The following is a 16,201-nucleotide window of genomic DNA, read 5'->3' on the forward strand; positions in this document are numbered from 1 at the left end:
CACAACATTAATATTAATAGTTCTTTTATGTGTATACATATCTTACCAAACAATATTATTGAAAGTATAAAATCGCTACCAAAGAAATTTTATTGTGTATTTGTCCATATTAACCATTTTATTTTAATATTAACTTCCTGCTAATAGTAATTTTCTTAGTATATTATTATTTTGAATTGCTTAGTGAACACGTAGATCACACAAATAAAACAACATTTGGAAAATGATATTATTTGGAAAGGTAAAGAGATCCAATATGCCATTCTGTAAACCATATGCAAATACTGCTGATATCACAGGTGTGCCCCATAGATCTAGATATTTATCCATTTAATACTCCTAACTTGTTGAAAAAAAATTAGGTGGACAGCATATATTTTTTAGAGAATTTAAAGACTGACATTTGGCTATGTGTATATATTTTGAATTATATTGCCTTATGATGATTAAACAGTTCACCCAACTGGCAAAGGAAATGCTACATGTGCTGTATGACTAAGTACAATGCTGTAATAGGTGTACAACGACTTCCAGTGCTAATTCTTCAGATTTGGACAATAGATCATTGGGCAATATCCTACTCATCCAGGAATAAAAGTCTTGGAGGAGAATCGTCATGCAATAAAATTCTGAGACGCCATGCAATAATGTGGGTTGGGTGCGCTTATGAGTTTAGGATAGAGAGAACAATACTGCCTTCAGACATACCTCAGCTCCATATTTTGCAACTTTCGCACTGCTGATCTACACTTTGCGCTAATCTTTCCAGGAGTGATCAAAAAAAGCCACAATTCTAAAAGAAGAAATCATTGAAATTAAGTGTGACTGTGTTAGAGATCCTCACTAGTGAGGTGACAAAACTCCACTCCCAGCTTTTTGTGCCCTGTAATCTTCCTGCCAAGAAAGCCACCCTGTAGAATATTATTCTGGGGACTGTAAATGTGGTACCACCTACTTGGTGCACTGTGAAAGAGCTTAAAATTGCTGCCATGAAATGAAATGGCACACAAAAGAACAGGAACTGGTGGAGGAGCAGAGAGACAGGAACAGCTCGCTGCCACAGAGCAGCAGGTGGCTGCTGTGACCACCCCTGAATTTGAATTGCTGTGTGGGCTTCAAGACCAGGACACTGCAGACCTAGAGGAAGCGCCACCAGAGATAAGCAAAAGTAATGCAGCATGCAACATCTACTTATGTTCCTTCGTGAACTCCTACATACATGTAGTCTAACACAAACAAACATTTATGAGGACATGACTGTTAAGTTCACTGATAAGTTTATATTTTGATCTCAGATCATATAATTTATTGAAATTTATTCCATCTATTGAGTTATGTTTTTTCTTTTTTTTAAATATTTTTGTTCAATTCTGGTTCCATTCAGTTAGCATGATTCAAATAATGTTCATAAACAATTGTACAGAAACGGCCTGCCACTTTGTGTCACTGAAATACATGGTATCAATATTCACAATATATTTTTAAATGTCCTCTATTGGTATTTATTAGGTTATAGCTATGACTTGCTGATGTCCAGTTAACCTCCTGAATCACTTGGTAGTTAAAACTGTAGCTTTATTTAACCACAATGACGTCCTTGTTCGAGACCACGACACTCGCAGGAGATATTGATGTCCACTTCTTTTCACTTTTTATTATTCAAAATACTTCAATGTTTCTTAGGATAATTATATCTTTGTTTCCTCAATCAATATTGCTCATTATTATCACACACTTATTGTTTCTCCCCATGATGCATGGTTTTCTAACAATGTATCTTTAATTCCCAATGCTTTTCGGGACCATTTGTCCTGTCATCGGGGAACATCATTTAAAAATAATATACATGTGTGTACATTGTTTCCCCTCCACTCTTTGCATGTGGACTACACCACAACACGCTACAAGATCAAGATTACTGTGCATCTAGACAGAGTTATAGGATGTGTTTGGTCATGAAGATCACTCACATAAATCAACATGAGACATATAGAGCACAATAACACAAGTGACCTAGCCACTGACGGTGTCATGACATCTACAGGCAGTGCATATTGAGCGACTGTTACCCCTGAATTAATAACTGACTCCTTGTAATGTGTCATGCCCACTGACCAATTAAAACTTGATCACACCCATGTCTGTCACCTTCAAAAGATAACATTCATGGTTGTACCAGCACTTCACATTTTTCTATATTAATTACCCTTACATGTAGATGCTGCCACAGCGAATGATGTTGTCATATACAACACCCAGATGTTGCCCACATATTAAACCCCTATCCCTTGTAGTGGGGACATCAACATCATATTTTTGCTCTGAACTATGGGAATGAGGTCCATACATAAATGAGGTGCTAAATGCAATAGCGTCCCAAGCTTCTATGTTGGACATTTGACATGGTGCGAGAATTGTCCCCATCTATAAAAAACTGAATAAAGAGGATGCTGTCAGTTTCCACCCCATCAGTTTAATTGATAATCTGCAAAAAAGTCTTTTGCAGGCAGTTGCCTAATAAGCTTTAAGATTGGATGCTATAAAACGCTGTTCTTACTCACCTACAAGCAGGATCTAGGGAGAAAGTGAATACTGCAGATAAGATTTTTCGATTTCTCCTTATCTATTGGAAAACAGTAAAGATAGAATGGGGACATCTATATTTTGTCGTTGTTAGCATTCAATCAGCTTTTGTTATGATACCTAGATCAAAATTATCAACAGTATTAAAGTATATTGGTCTCCCAGATAACATTGTGGACATTCTTATTCAACTCCTTAAAAATACTTATGCCCAGGTGAGGCGTGGAAAGGATGGGGATCTAACTTAACATATTCCAGTTGATAAAGGTGTTAGACAGAGCTGTGTCTTGGCACTAGCCGTGTGTTCACTTTATATGAATGGAGCTCTTGATCATCTTCATGCATGTAGCAATGATCCTCCTAAAATGGCTGGTTGTAAAATCCCAGCTCTGTTACTTGCCAACTACACTTTGCTCATATCCAAAACCCCAATGGGCCTTCAATCCTTCCTAGATCAATCTGTGCTCTTTATGAACATGGACTAGAGTTGAATCCACAGAAAACTAAATAAATGAACTTCGCTCCACATTAGCTGCAACAGCGCTCTTCAGTCATATTTTTGGTCTTATGCCATGGAGTCTTGGTTTTGCTCTGTGAAAATAGGAGGCATAATTATTCATTTTTGGATATCAAAAGTGTTCCAAATTTTGAGTCCTTTTTAGATGACATTGTTCCGTTAACAGCCAAGCTTTTGTACATAAAATGTAGGTCTAGAATCTTACCATTAAGAGGTTTTACAAGCAACTGAACTACTACCAGTTCTTCTCTGATTTTAGATAGATGCCCGGCTGTAATAAACTGGCTTACTGATTGAGGGGGGTGAAACCCTACTCAAGCAGCAACCACAATGTTTGCCAGAGTGCAGTCACAAGCAAACCCCAAATGAACCTGTGCTGAACTCTCTGGTTGCTAGGCACAGAGCAGTCAAGTTTAACTTAGAGGCAGTGTGTAAATGTCAGGGTCTAAATATTTATTGCTGTCTGAACCACACAGGAGCAGAATGACGCTAAATCCCAATACCCTTCTCAGAACCAACCTTGCTAGGTCTTTTAGTATTCCATTGCAGGTAAGTTCTAAGGGGGGGAAAGGGGTTGGGACAGAGAAGAGACTGCTCCAATATTCTGCCTGTTCAGCTACGTCTTCTTCTTCTTCTTACAGGACTGCAACATTAACATGTAAAAACCTTTATTTACTGTGCCTTTTAACTTACTGATTTTTCTGTGGTGTATATATAACTTATCTTACCAGAAAGTTTACTGAAGCTTACTTCTCTTCTACTTCTCATGTATTGTTTGCTTGGTTGTATGAGAAGTCTTCACTCAAATCTCTTTTCTTTTCGTTCTCAGGTACAATCTGCACTTGATCCTGCTATTCCTTAATGTAAGAAAGATAAGGTAAGTATTTATTTCTGTATTCCTAATTTACGTATTATTTGGGTTTCTTTCTTTCTATTAACTCACTGTTAAGAGACTGGAGTGGGCCTTGAACTGGGGTTTCTGAAGTAGGATGACTGGTTTTCTGTCTTTAATTAGTTTTTAAACAATGCTTCAGAACTTAGGTTAAATGTTAAAAGGAAGCATTCCTTTTATTCAGGCCTTCAGTTTTAATGTTTGCTGGAAGCACAATTTATTCTGCCCCATTTTAATGTTTGCTGAAGAGTTAATTTATTCTGGCCATAGAACATTACTGGAGTTCTTAACAGGGCCTTCACTTATTTATCTTCAAACCTAACACTGGCATGAGAAAGAAATATGCCGGCTGACTTTCACCTTTTAATTAATTCTCTGAAGAGTGAACAGCTGGGCTTTTGACCCTGACTTTCACCTTTTATTTAATTCTCTGAAGAGTGAACAAGTTTCAGTCAAAGAAGACATGGTGTGTTGAAAGGTCACATCTGGGTCTGACAGATTCTGGAACAGCTGAATAAGGAAATCAAAATTACTGAAAGGTAGTTCCAGTTTTTCCAACAAAGGAAAATATTTTCTGACTTTGTTTCCTTTTTAAATAGAAATTTACCTCTGACACAATAAAATGTTCTCACAGAATGGTTTATTTTAGCTAAATAGTTTAACACTAACCTGATTAGTGAGGGAATGTAGTTCCAATGAAGCTAACCCTGTTATCGCAACGACCCTAACTGACTTCCATGACGCTGGGGAAAACAGGTGCTCTTCCAATTATTTCTTCAGTGAAGTGCGCAGTGGAATGTTGAAGCACTCTTCACCAGGTGTTCTGAAGCCTAAAAGACTAGACTGCTAACAGCAGTGTGCTGGTGCAGTATGTGCATGTTGGCAGCCATCTTGGAGTTCCATCGGTGCCAACAAGCACTCCAGCTTGAGGGATGAACTGACCTTTGATAATTTAGTAGGGGGGAGATGGTAGCCAGCGTTGCGTTAAAAGGAGAAACCTCCTGTGAGTCCTGACAGTACCCCCTCCCAACGGGGTTTCCTCCAATCGTGGTTTAGCAGGGAATTGTGCATGAAAAGCTCTAATTAATCGAGGGGCATGGACATTAGTACTCTTTTCCTAGGAACGTTCATCAGGTCCATAACCCTGCCGATCAATGAGGTAGAAAAGTTCATTACGTATGAGTTTTGAATCTAAAATTCGTTTAACTTCATACTCTGCCTCACCATTAACAATCAGAGGATCAGGAGGGGAGGTCCTGCGCAACCCCGGTTGAATTGGTTTGAGGAGAGAAACATAAAAGACTGGATGAATTTTGGTAGTGTTAGGAAGAGATAGTTGATAAGTGACTGGATTTATGACTTTCTCAATTGGATAAGGACCCATAAAACGAGGCTGAAATTTACAGGGACCTTTAAGTCTGAGATTTTTTGTACTCAACCAGACTAAGTCTCCTACATGAAGCTCAGGTTCTTTTTTACGTTTTTGGTCAGCGAAGTGTTTGTAATGATCCTTCGCGATCGACAGATTCTGGGTTACTGAGTGATGGATCTTAGTTAACTGTCGGGCGATATCTTGAACAGCCGGGACATTAACTTTCTCAAAATTAGCATGAGAATTAACGGTCTTCTGGTGGGATGCGCAAGAAGTTTTATTCTGTTGGGGCAAGATGGCCGCTGCTGGATCGTAGCGCTCAGTCGCAATTTCGCCTTCTCCCTCCCTGGACCTAGGATGGAGTTTTGAGTAGGATGTTGTGGACCCCTGGAGGCTCTGAACTTTTGGCGCTAACAAGACAAAGGGATCCTGAGTCCGCAAGGTGGCTAGCATACCCAACAGCCTCACTATTCTCAATCATAAAGATCGGCTTCATAAGGATTGCCGCATTTATTTCCAGAACGAGAGCAACAATGCCCCCGCGCGTCCCTAAGCAGGCGAAGGAACAAAAGGAACCGGAGAATCACAACGAGAGAATGCCGAGTAAAGACATCCCAGCCATGGGCGCGGCTCAGCGCTTTTCAGCCACAGCTCGGAAGGCTCCGACTACAACTTCAAAGAAGAATGGGGAACAGCGCGGAAATGTCAGCGAGGTAGCGACTGCGGATAACGCCCGAAACACTTCGCTACAGAATCTACCAAAAGACAGTGGAAAACCCAAGGACGCCTCAATGCGACAGCCTACCGTGGTTGAAGCCTTCACCGCCAAGGTGCTGGAGCTGTCAGATGCTGACGTGGGGAAAGGGACGTCGAAAGTACGGTTGCCAAGCAACGCCCGGGCTCAGCAGTGCGAGGTCTGCCTGGTGAGCAGAGGAGCGGCAAAGTAAGCGCTGGAAAGGACAGAGGAGCCCAGAAGACGATCCCTGACAACAACGTATCCCTGGCCATATCTCTGGTGGGCAATAAGGATGAATTGGGTGCGCAGACTATGGTCGGAGCTGCATGCAACACCCTACCAAACTGTGAGTACGTGGGGAAGCGACCCCCTCCTGGCAAGTCAGCCAAGCCAGATTGATGCGAAAGCTCTGCAACAGCAAGGGTTACTGGAGAGGGAGGGGGGATGCACACTTGAGGGGGACTGTTTTTTTTCTCTGAATGAGGACTTGGAGTGTATGCTATCTAGTGACGCAAGCTCAGGAGAGGACTCAGACTCAGGGACCAGTGCTTCTCATAGAAAGACTACGCAGAGGAAGCGAAAGTCTAAAATAAGAGACAACCCGCCTGGGAGCCCCTCGGATACCGCTAAGAAATTAGTCTGGGACTACTCTGCTACCTCACAAATATACAAGGATGGTACTAATTCTCTCAGCCTAGAAGGGGAGCTGGTATCCAATACCCCCCCCCCCCAGCCTCAGCCCGCCTCACTGGAGCTACTGTTTAGCACTCTAAAGCAGATGCAGGGGGAAGCGAGGATGGAGAGCCACAGGGCTAGGCAGGCAACAAAAAAGATACAGAGTTCATTGAGGAAAATGAACAAATTGTACGAAGAAGTGGCAGATAGAGTGGCACATGTCGAGGAAAGAACGGGAAGGTTGGAGGACGATGTTAGCAGCTGGCAGACTTTTAAACAAACACAAGAAAAGATGGCAGAGGATGTTCAGTGGAAGCTGGAGGATTTTGAGAACCGGCAGCGGCGGAACAATATAAGACTACTGGGTGTGGCCGAGGGGGTGGAAGGGCAAGATGTCAGGTTATTTGTTGTTAGCTTACTGAAGGGCGCTTTCCCGGAATCACCATCCTGGCAGTGGGAGAATGAAATTCAGAGAACGCATCAGTTTCCACTGGCACTGAGGAAGGGGCAGGGGGTGTCACAGGAGGGTAGGCCCAGGGCAATTTTGGTCTATGTGGGTAACTACCTGCTTAGACAAGAAATTATGGACAAGGCAAAGCCAGAGGCTAAGCGTTCATTTTAAGATATCACTTTTTTCGCCAGACCCGACTTTTGCCACACTACTATTGAGAGAAGATGGAGGTTAAGGCAGTTAATAGCTCCTTTCCAGGCTCTAGGGTCAGAGGCTTACCTATTATATCCCGCCAGGCTTAAGGTGATCACAAAGGGGCAGGTTAAAATGTTCTTTTCAGAAGTTAAGGCGCAACAGTACATGGAGGAATTAAAGGGACAGAAAGGTGGCTGAACTGCTGGAAGCTAAGTCAAGGGGCAAGGGACTCTGGGCTACAAAGGGGGCTTTCTAGGTCGGGTTATAAGTTGGTTGTGCTGGTTTTTCCAGGGGGTTAGGGGTATCCACAAAAGTCTTGATTGGCATTTGGGAGGGAGAAGGATGCGATGGCTGCAATCCAAAAAGCGGTCACACATAGGTCATGCTTGACCTATTTGCCTGTAAAGGGGGGAAGGGGGGTCCTGGGAGGGGTGCTGGGAGGGGGGGTTGGGGTGGGGGGTTGGGGAGGGAGGGAGCGTAAGGGGGGGATCACACAGTACATACAGCACAGCACAGCGCACGTTTCTAGTTCTTACAAGGTACGGCTGGGAAAAGCAGGACAGCAATATGATGTATTTTAATGAGTATCCGGATTGCATCAATAAATATTTGCGGCCTCAATGATGGCACTAAAAGGCAGCGGGTGGCAGCACTCCGCAGGTCAATGCATTTAGACCTTGCTTGCCTACAGGAGATACACATAGAAGGGACGAAAGGCTATCTCCTGGAGCAGCTGGGACTCTTGGTGCTGGCGAATACTAAGCAAGGATCAAAATCTCGGGGAGTGGCTGTTCTTGCTAAAAGAGGGGAAACAATAGTGAAGAGAAAGAAGGAGGATCAATGGGGAGATGGGTTCTACTCGAATGTACAACTAAGGGGGAGACATTCACCTTAGTATCAATTTACGGGTCAACTGAAGATGACCCAGATATTTTTGAGTTTCTGGATTCGGAATTACCTCTATGGCCAGAACCTATCATTTGTTGTGGGGATCTCAATATTAATGGGCTGACTGGTTTGGGCACAGAGGTGGGGCAGATATATACCGGCTGCAAGAAAAAGACATGCGCCGCAATAGGTAATTTGGCATATCATAACTCATTAACAGATCTTTGGGCACGGTTTAATCCGGTAGGCACTGGCAGCACATTTTATTCAGCACCACACAAGATCTCCGTGAGATTAGATTATTTTTTAGTATCTAACTCCCTTAATGCAAGGACTCGGATAGAAAAACAGCCACAGATAATCTCCGATCATAATCCTCTAATAATCACTCTTAAATTAGGGAGGGTCGTTAACAGGGAAAATAACTGGACTTTTGAGAGGGTATTATTAAAGGATGAAGAATATGTTAACCATATGAAGGAGTGGATTAGAACATACTGGGAGATTAACAGAGGAAGTACCTCCTCCGCTATCGTTTGGGATGCTTTTAAAGCAGGGATACGAGGGGGGACTTTGAGTTTCACACTATATAAGAAAAAACAGGAAAAGGAAAGAGTGGAAAAGCTTATGAAAAGGTTGGTTGAGGCAGAGGAGGAGCTGAATGTAGCTATACACCAGATTGCACCTTTGGAGCAAATCCTTCTTAAAATTGCAGTCGGTAAAGCTGAGGCAATCGAGAGTATCGCGAGCAAAGCGGCAGCCAGTTTTTTGGTTAAGAAAGAAATGTGCTATGAATTAAGTGAGAGAGTAGGGCATATCCTGGCAATACGCACGAGGCAGAAAATGGCGGCAGGGGAAATAAAGGAAATTCTAGATGATAGAGGAGATGTAGTTACAGACTCCGGGGCAATACGGGAGGTTTTTAGTCTTTTTTACGCGGAACTCTATAATCAAAATCAGATAAGCGATGTAGCGTCCACTCAGGAATACTTAAAGGGCATCCCACACCCAGTTCTCTCTGAGGAGGAGAAATCGGCTCTTGATCTTCCTATAACTCTAGAGGAGATGGTTACTGCACTAAAAAACCTCCCGTCGGGTAAGGCGGCAGGTCCGGATCAGATACCGCCTGAATTCTATAAAGTTTTTCAAGGCGTGTTAAGTAGGGATATGCAGGCCACAATCGCACAAGCACAACAAGGACTCTCCATACCAAGCTCCTGGGGGGGGGGCGATATAGTAGTAATCCTGAAAAAGGACAAACCTCCATCAGAACCAGGATCTTATCGGCCCATTACACTTATGAACGCTGATGCGAAGACCTTTTCCAAAATACTCGCTATGAGGCGAGGCAGGGTGATCGAGGGCATGGTTAGCCCCACGCAGCATGGGTTCATACCAGGAAAGGGCACCACACAACATATTAGCAAAAATGTTTACCCTTTTTGATGCAGCGGAGGTCTCAGGGGATCCTATGGCTGTCTTGTTACTCGACGCAGAGAAGGCATACGATAGGGTATCCTGGGACTACCTCTGGATGGCCATGAGGTGGAGCGGTATAGGGGAAGGATATATAAAAGCTATACAGGCTCTTTATAGGGATCCCTCAGCCCGACTGAGAATCAACAAAGGATACACCGCCCCACTGCAGATCAAGCGAGGGACTAGACAAGGGTGCCCATCCTCACCTCTTTTATTTGCTCTGTATATGGACCCATTGCTACGCAGACTGGAACATAACAATAGGATTCTCCCTTTAGCTATGCATGCGCAGGAGTTTAAAACCTTTGCTTACGCAGATGACGTCGCAATTGTCACATCTGCACCAGTCACTGCTATCGAAGAGGTAGAGGCAGAAGCCTGGGTATTCGGGATGGCTTCAGGGTATGCGCTCAATAGGGCTAAAACCCAGATAATTAAAAATAATATCACGGTCTGCAAGGATAATAGCGTGGTTAGGTCGGCTGTCTATCTAGGGATTAGTATCTCACCAGATTTGAGCAGCACAGTAGAGCAGAATATTGAGCCATTGATTAATAAAGTGAAACAGGATCTTAGTAGGATACATAACCTTCATTTGTCGTAAGTGTGACGCACAAATGTGATAAAGATGATCATCTTGCCTAAATTCCTCTACTTGTTTAGGGCGATTCCACTTTTCTTTGAGGCCAAATGGTTTCGGGCATTAGAGCATATTTGGAACAGATTTATATGGGCTCACTGCAAAACAAGGAGGGCATATCGATACATTACCCTTCCCAGGGAAAGAGGGGGATGGGAAGCCCCCGATTTTAGAATGTATTACTGTGCTGCGGCACTTCAGTACATGCAAGGGCTACTGGGTGGAGCAGAAAGGGATTCTGAGGATAGATGTAGCTTCACTAATGTATACGCGACGGTGCTGGGGGCAGAAGCGGGGAATTATTTTCTTAATTGCACACATTCTAGTTATTATAAAAGAACAAGGTTCAAGACATTGCAGGCGGCGTATAAGATATGGGCAGCATTCTCAAAAAAGTTTGGCCTTGGAAGATTAAACAGATATACTCGTATGCTGAAGAATGTATCCCTCCCAGGGGAGATATTTATGGATCCAGTGATGGTAGAGTGGGGGGAACATGGAATCCAGAAACTAGGAGTCCTGGTGGGCCCCAGTGGGGTACTTCAGTTCTCTGAATTGCAGGCCGTTTATGGTATTGATAGGAGGAGCTTTTTTAAATACTTGCAGGTACGGAGTTTTATCTCGAATAAACGCGGAGGACCATCAGGGTTCAGTAATAATAAAATCTTGGATATTATTGAAAGCGGGGGAAATGGTACTGTCCGTAGATTTTATGCAGAACTTGCCGCAGCTAAGCCCGATGATCTAGGGAAATTTGGCATAAAATGGGCAGAGAAATTAGGTACTGATCACGACTGTTTTCAGGATTCACTTGACCTGGGACGGACAATACTTTGTTCAGCAGCACTGCAGGCCCAACACTATAAGACAATATTTTCCCTATATCATACACCTGCAAGGATAGCTCAGTGGGGGGGGTACCTCAGGCATTACTTGCCCTCGCTGTGATTCCACGGAGGCAGACATAATTCATATATTCACTACTTGCCCGCAGCTGTATACACTTCATAGAGCAGTTGAATTATTTTTTCATAGGTCACTGGGGATAAAAATTTGCCTCTCATCAGTTTTGATCATATTTGGGGTCAATGCAGGCTTTGAGGGGCTCCATGAGGAATTTTTATTTATGGCTATGTCTGTCCTGCGAATGTGCATTGCTAAGGCATGGCTAGATAAAGTGCCCCCTACGCTACAGCAGTGGTTAGCTAGGTGCTTGCTGTCTATAATTTAGAGAATGGAATCTATGCATGGACAGGGAAAAAGGGCAAACTACGTGGGAGGAGAATTTGGAGACCCATTGAGCAGTGGAAAGAGGGCCTTAAAAATACACCTTAGGCATCTATATGGTGCCCTTCCTAAATGGGTACTTCTCAATAGTGTACCTTGGAATATCTAGATTGGACGGAAGTAATGTATATAATCTATGCTATGGTAATTTGATTATTGCTGTGCTGTAACACAAAATCTTAATAAAAATATTTTACAAAAATAAAATAAAAATTAGCATGAGAATTGGGAAGTCTGCCTGAGTTTATAAAGAAAGGGGAGTGGCCAGTGGATACATTTGTAGTATTATTGTGAGCATACTCCGCAGTCCATAAATGGTCAGGCCAGTCACCCTCCTCGTCTAACAAATAAAGTCTGAGGTGTTGTTCTAAGTCTTGGTTAATGCGTTCAGTTTGACCATCAGTTTCTGGGTGAAAACTGGTGGAATACCGATGGTCAATATTAAGGCCCTTGACGTAAGCCTTCCAAAATCGTGATAGGAACTGGGAGCCCCTGTCTGAAATGAGAACCCTAGGGATTCCATGAAGGCAGATAACATGTTGATTGAAAAGTTGGGACAATTGTTTAGCAGTGGGTGTACCTTTGAAGGGTGTATATTGTGCCATCTTAATAAAGGTGTCGACAACCACAAGAATGGTATCATACCCACGGGAAGAAGGTAGATTAACAATCAAATCTAAGGAGACAGTGTGCCAAGGATATGGGGGAGTAGGCATGGGTTGTAGGAGACCTTTAGGAGCTTGCCTGTCCGATTTTCCCCGTGCACAAATCTCACAGCCTAACACATATTGACGGACGTCTCTGCACATATATGGCCACCAGAAACGACGTTTGAGTAATTCTTCAGTTTTCACAACACCTTTGTGCCCGGCCAGAGGTTGTCGTGACATTCCTGCATCGCCTTCAGCTGTAGCTCCTTGGTGGGTAAATATAAGGTGGTGCCGAAATAGGAGAGGCCATTGCGAATGAAACGTTGTGGATCTTCCATGGCCCAGATCTCCATTTCAAGGTCGGACATCAAATTCCGAACGTGATGTTCAAAAGGTTCTAAGGAAAGAGTTCCAATGAATTTTCCATCAGGTATGATTTGCTGATTTTCAATAGCTGAAGTTTGATTTTCTGTATTGAGTCTTGAGAGGACGTCAGCCTTTCCGTTTTTTGATCCAGGACGAAAGGTGATGACAAAGTCAAAGTCTGCAAAGTAAAGAGACCAACGCAGCTGACGTGGTGTGAGAGTTCAAGCAGATCGCAAAAATTTGAGGTTGCGGTGATCCGTAAACACTGTTACCGTGTGTTTTGCCCCCATTAAATAATGTCTCCAATCTTTGAAGGCATCCTTGATTGCCAGGAGATCTTTTTCTGTAATAGTGTAGTTACATTCCGCAGGATTAAGTTTGCGGGACCGATATGCCACTGGGTATAACTGTCCCGTGTCCTTTTGCCTCTGAGAAAGTATCCCTCCGATGGCTAGGTCCGATGCGTCTGTCTCCAGATAAAAAGGCTCAGAGTGATCTGCATGAAGCAACACTGGTGCTGTGGTGAAACTGTCCTTCATCAACTGGAAAGTCTCTTCTGCTTCATCGGACCAGTGGAACGGAACTCCCTTCTTCAGAAAACGAATCAGCGGAAGTATCTTATTGGAGAATCCATTAATGAATCGTCTGTAAAAATTAGAGAATCTGATAAAGCTTTGAACCTCCTTGATACAGGTAGGAGATTCCAATCTGTTATCGCCTTCACTTTTTGTTCATCCATTCGAACTCCAGCAGGCGATAACACAAAACCTAAGAATTCTACGGTATCAGTGTTGAAAATGCATTTTTCCAATTTAACGTACAGAGAGTTCTCTCGTAGACGTTGTAAAACAGCTCTAACCTGGTCGTGGTGTTCTGCAACCGTGTTGGAATAAATCAGGATGTCATCTATGTAGACTATAGCACATCGGTCAATGAATTCTCTTAAGACATCGTTGATAAAGTACTGGAAGGCCGCTGGTGCGTTACAGAGACCGTATGGCATCACAGGATACTCATAAAGGCCAAGTTTGGTCCTGAACGCAGTCTTCCACTCGTCGCCTTCCCGAAGTCTAATCAAGTGGTACGCTCCTCGTGGGTCTAGACAAGTGTATAGCTTTGCTTCCTTCACTTGATCAATTAGTACCGAAATGAGAGGCAACGGATAACGATTCTTAACAGTTATCCTGTTAATTGCTCTAAAGTCAATACAAGTCCTGAGATTTCCGTCTTTTGTGGGGAAGAGACAGGGGACTGCGACGGTCGAATAAATCCGTTCTCCAGATTCTTAGTTAGGTATTCCTTCAAATTATTATTTTCCTTCTCCGTTAAGGCGTAAACCCTGCTGCATGGTAGATTAGCCCCTGGTTCTAAATCGATTTTGCAGTCATAGGGCCTGTGGGGGGGTAACGTCTCGGCTTTAATCTCATCAAAGACATCAGCAAGGTCTTGGTATTCTTCTGGTAACGTAGTAGTTTGGATCACACATACCGAACTTCCACCTTCACACAGCTGGGTGGCTGTGCAGGGCACAGAAAAATGTGTTTGATCATTGAAACAATTTTTGGTGCAGTAGTTTGAATTTAATTGAATAGTTCGGGCTCCCCAATCAATTAACGGGTTGTGCTCAGTTAGCCATGGTAAACCTAGAATCAGTTGAAACTGGGGGGCGTCTATTAAATTAAATTGCAAGGTCTCTTGGTGTCCCTCAACAGTAGTCATGTGTACCAATTCTGTATGTCTGGTTATGGGCCCTGAAGTTAATTCTGTACCATCCACCGCTCTGACCTTCTCACTTTTCTCCTTCTTGATAGCTTGTAAACCAATCAGGTTAGCGAATTTGTGGTCGCAGAAATTACCTGTTGCCCCTGAATCCACCATGACGGTTATTCCTGTCCAAACCATACCTCTAAACCTTAATGTCACAGTCATAACCAAATGGGAAGAGGAGGCTTGTAGTGTATGTGCCAATTGGTGATTTGTTGGAGTCGTTTTTCCATTCGCATCCACAGGTCCAACTCTGCTTACCTATGGTACCTCTAGTTTTCCTTCTCCTTTGCGGGCAGCTTTGGTCTCCTTTCTTGACAAAATGTCCACTTCTTCCACAATATAGGCACAGTTTGTACAGTCTTCTCTTTTCTTTTTCTTCTTTAGAGAGTGGACCTCTGACTACACCAATTTGCATGGGTTCAATTCCCAAAGAACTCTCTACTGTCCGTGTGGATTCTGTTTTGACATGGTCAAAACGAGGAACACTTGGTCTAAACTCCTTCCACCGTTCTCCTTTCCGCTCACTTTGCCGATAATCAATCTCTAAGGTTAAATCCACTAAGGCAGAGATATCGGTGGGGCAATTATGGATTTTAGATAGAGCGTCCTTCAGTTCCTCTCGCAATCCTCTGTAGAATACTGCTGCTCTTTTATCCTCGGGCCAGTTGGTCTTGACCACTAGTTTATTAAATTGGGCTAGGTAAGACACGAGTTCTCGGTTTCCTTGCTTTAACTCCAACAGTTCGTTGTCTGAAGCTTGAGATGCTGTTCTCCTATCAAAAATTTGGAGAAATTCCTTCTTGAAGTCATCGAAACTGTACAAAATTGGGTCATCCTTGGTTACTAATGGCATGGACCATGAGGCGGCATCCCCACTAAGGTAGGACAAGATAAACGCCACTCGGGATTGAGCATCGGGGAATATCGTTGGGCGGGACATAAAATGCAGAGAGCATTGGGTCAAAACAAAAAGCGCTTTCTGCGGGTCTCCATTGAATCGCTCTGAAGGGGCAAGAGGAATTACTGGGGATAATGAGTGGATTACTTGTGTGGGGGCAAAGGATGAAGTGCTGATGTTAGGACTCTGGGTTTCAAAGGATATGGTGCTTGGCCTAGATCCCAAAACTGGTGCTCCCGTTTTAAAGGTAATTATCTCCTGTCTTAGTATTTTATTTTCCTCTCTAACTGCCCCCAAGTCCCTTTGTATATTACTCAAAATTTTGCCCCAATTTTTTAAATCAAGTCCTTCTGCCATTCTGCTCAGGTGCTTGTACCAACGTGGGCACTTCACTCTGTCAGGGTCTAAATACTTATTGCTCTCTGAACCACACAGGAGCAGAATGAAGCTAGATCCCAATACCCTTCTCAGAACCAACCCTTCTAGGTATTTTAGTATTCCATTGCAGGTAAGTTCTAAGGGGGGAAAAGGGGTTGGGACAGAGAAGAGACATGAGTGGGCCTTTATTTACTGTGCCTTTTAACTTACTGTTTTTTCTATGGTGTATATATAACTTATCTTACCAGAAAGTTTACTGAAGCTTACTTCTCTTCTACTTCTCATGTATTGTTTGCTTGGTTGTATGAGAAGTCTTCACTCAAATCTCTTTTCTTTTCGTTCTCAGGTACAATCTGCACTTGATCCTGCTATTCCTTAATGTAAGAAAGATAAGGTAAGTATTTGTTTCTGTATTCCTAATTTACAT

The 16,201-nt window shown here is 43.1% G+C and overlaps 1 protein-coding gene across 1 annotated transcript in view; it reads left to right on the plus strand.

Annotated features, from left to right (window-relative positions):
- The window catches only part of NGF (nerve growth factor), a 466,973-nt gene that overhangs the window by 170,001 nt on the left and 280,771 nt on the right, over positions 1-16,201 (plus strand). Inside the window, exons 2-3 of the mRNA XM_085599792.1 lie at positions 3,930-3,977; positions 16,121-16,168. The gene's annotated coding sequence lies outside the window, so the exon portion shown is untranslated. The remainder of the gene's footprint in view (positions 1-3,929; positions 3,978-16,120; positions 16,169-16,201) is intronic.

The sequence above is a fragment of the Triturus cristatus genome, chromosome 1_1 (assembly GCF_964204655.1).
Source record: "Triturus cristatus chromosome 1_1, aTriCri1.1, whole genome shotgun sequence".
Lineage (NCBI taxonomy): Eukaryota > Metazoa > Chordata > Amphibia > Caudata > Salamandridae > Triturus > Triturus cristatus.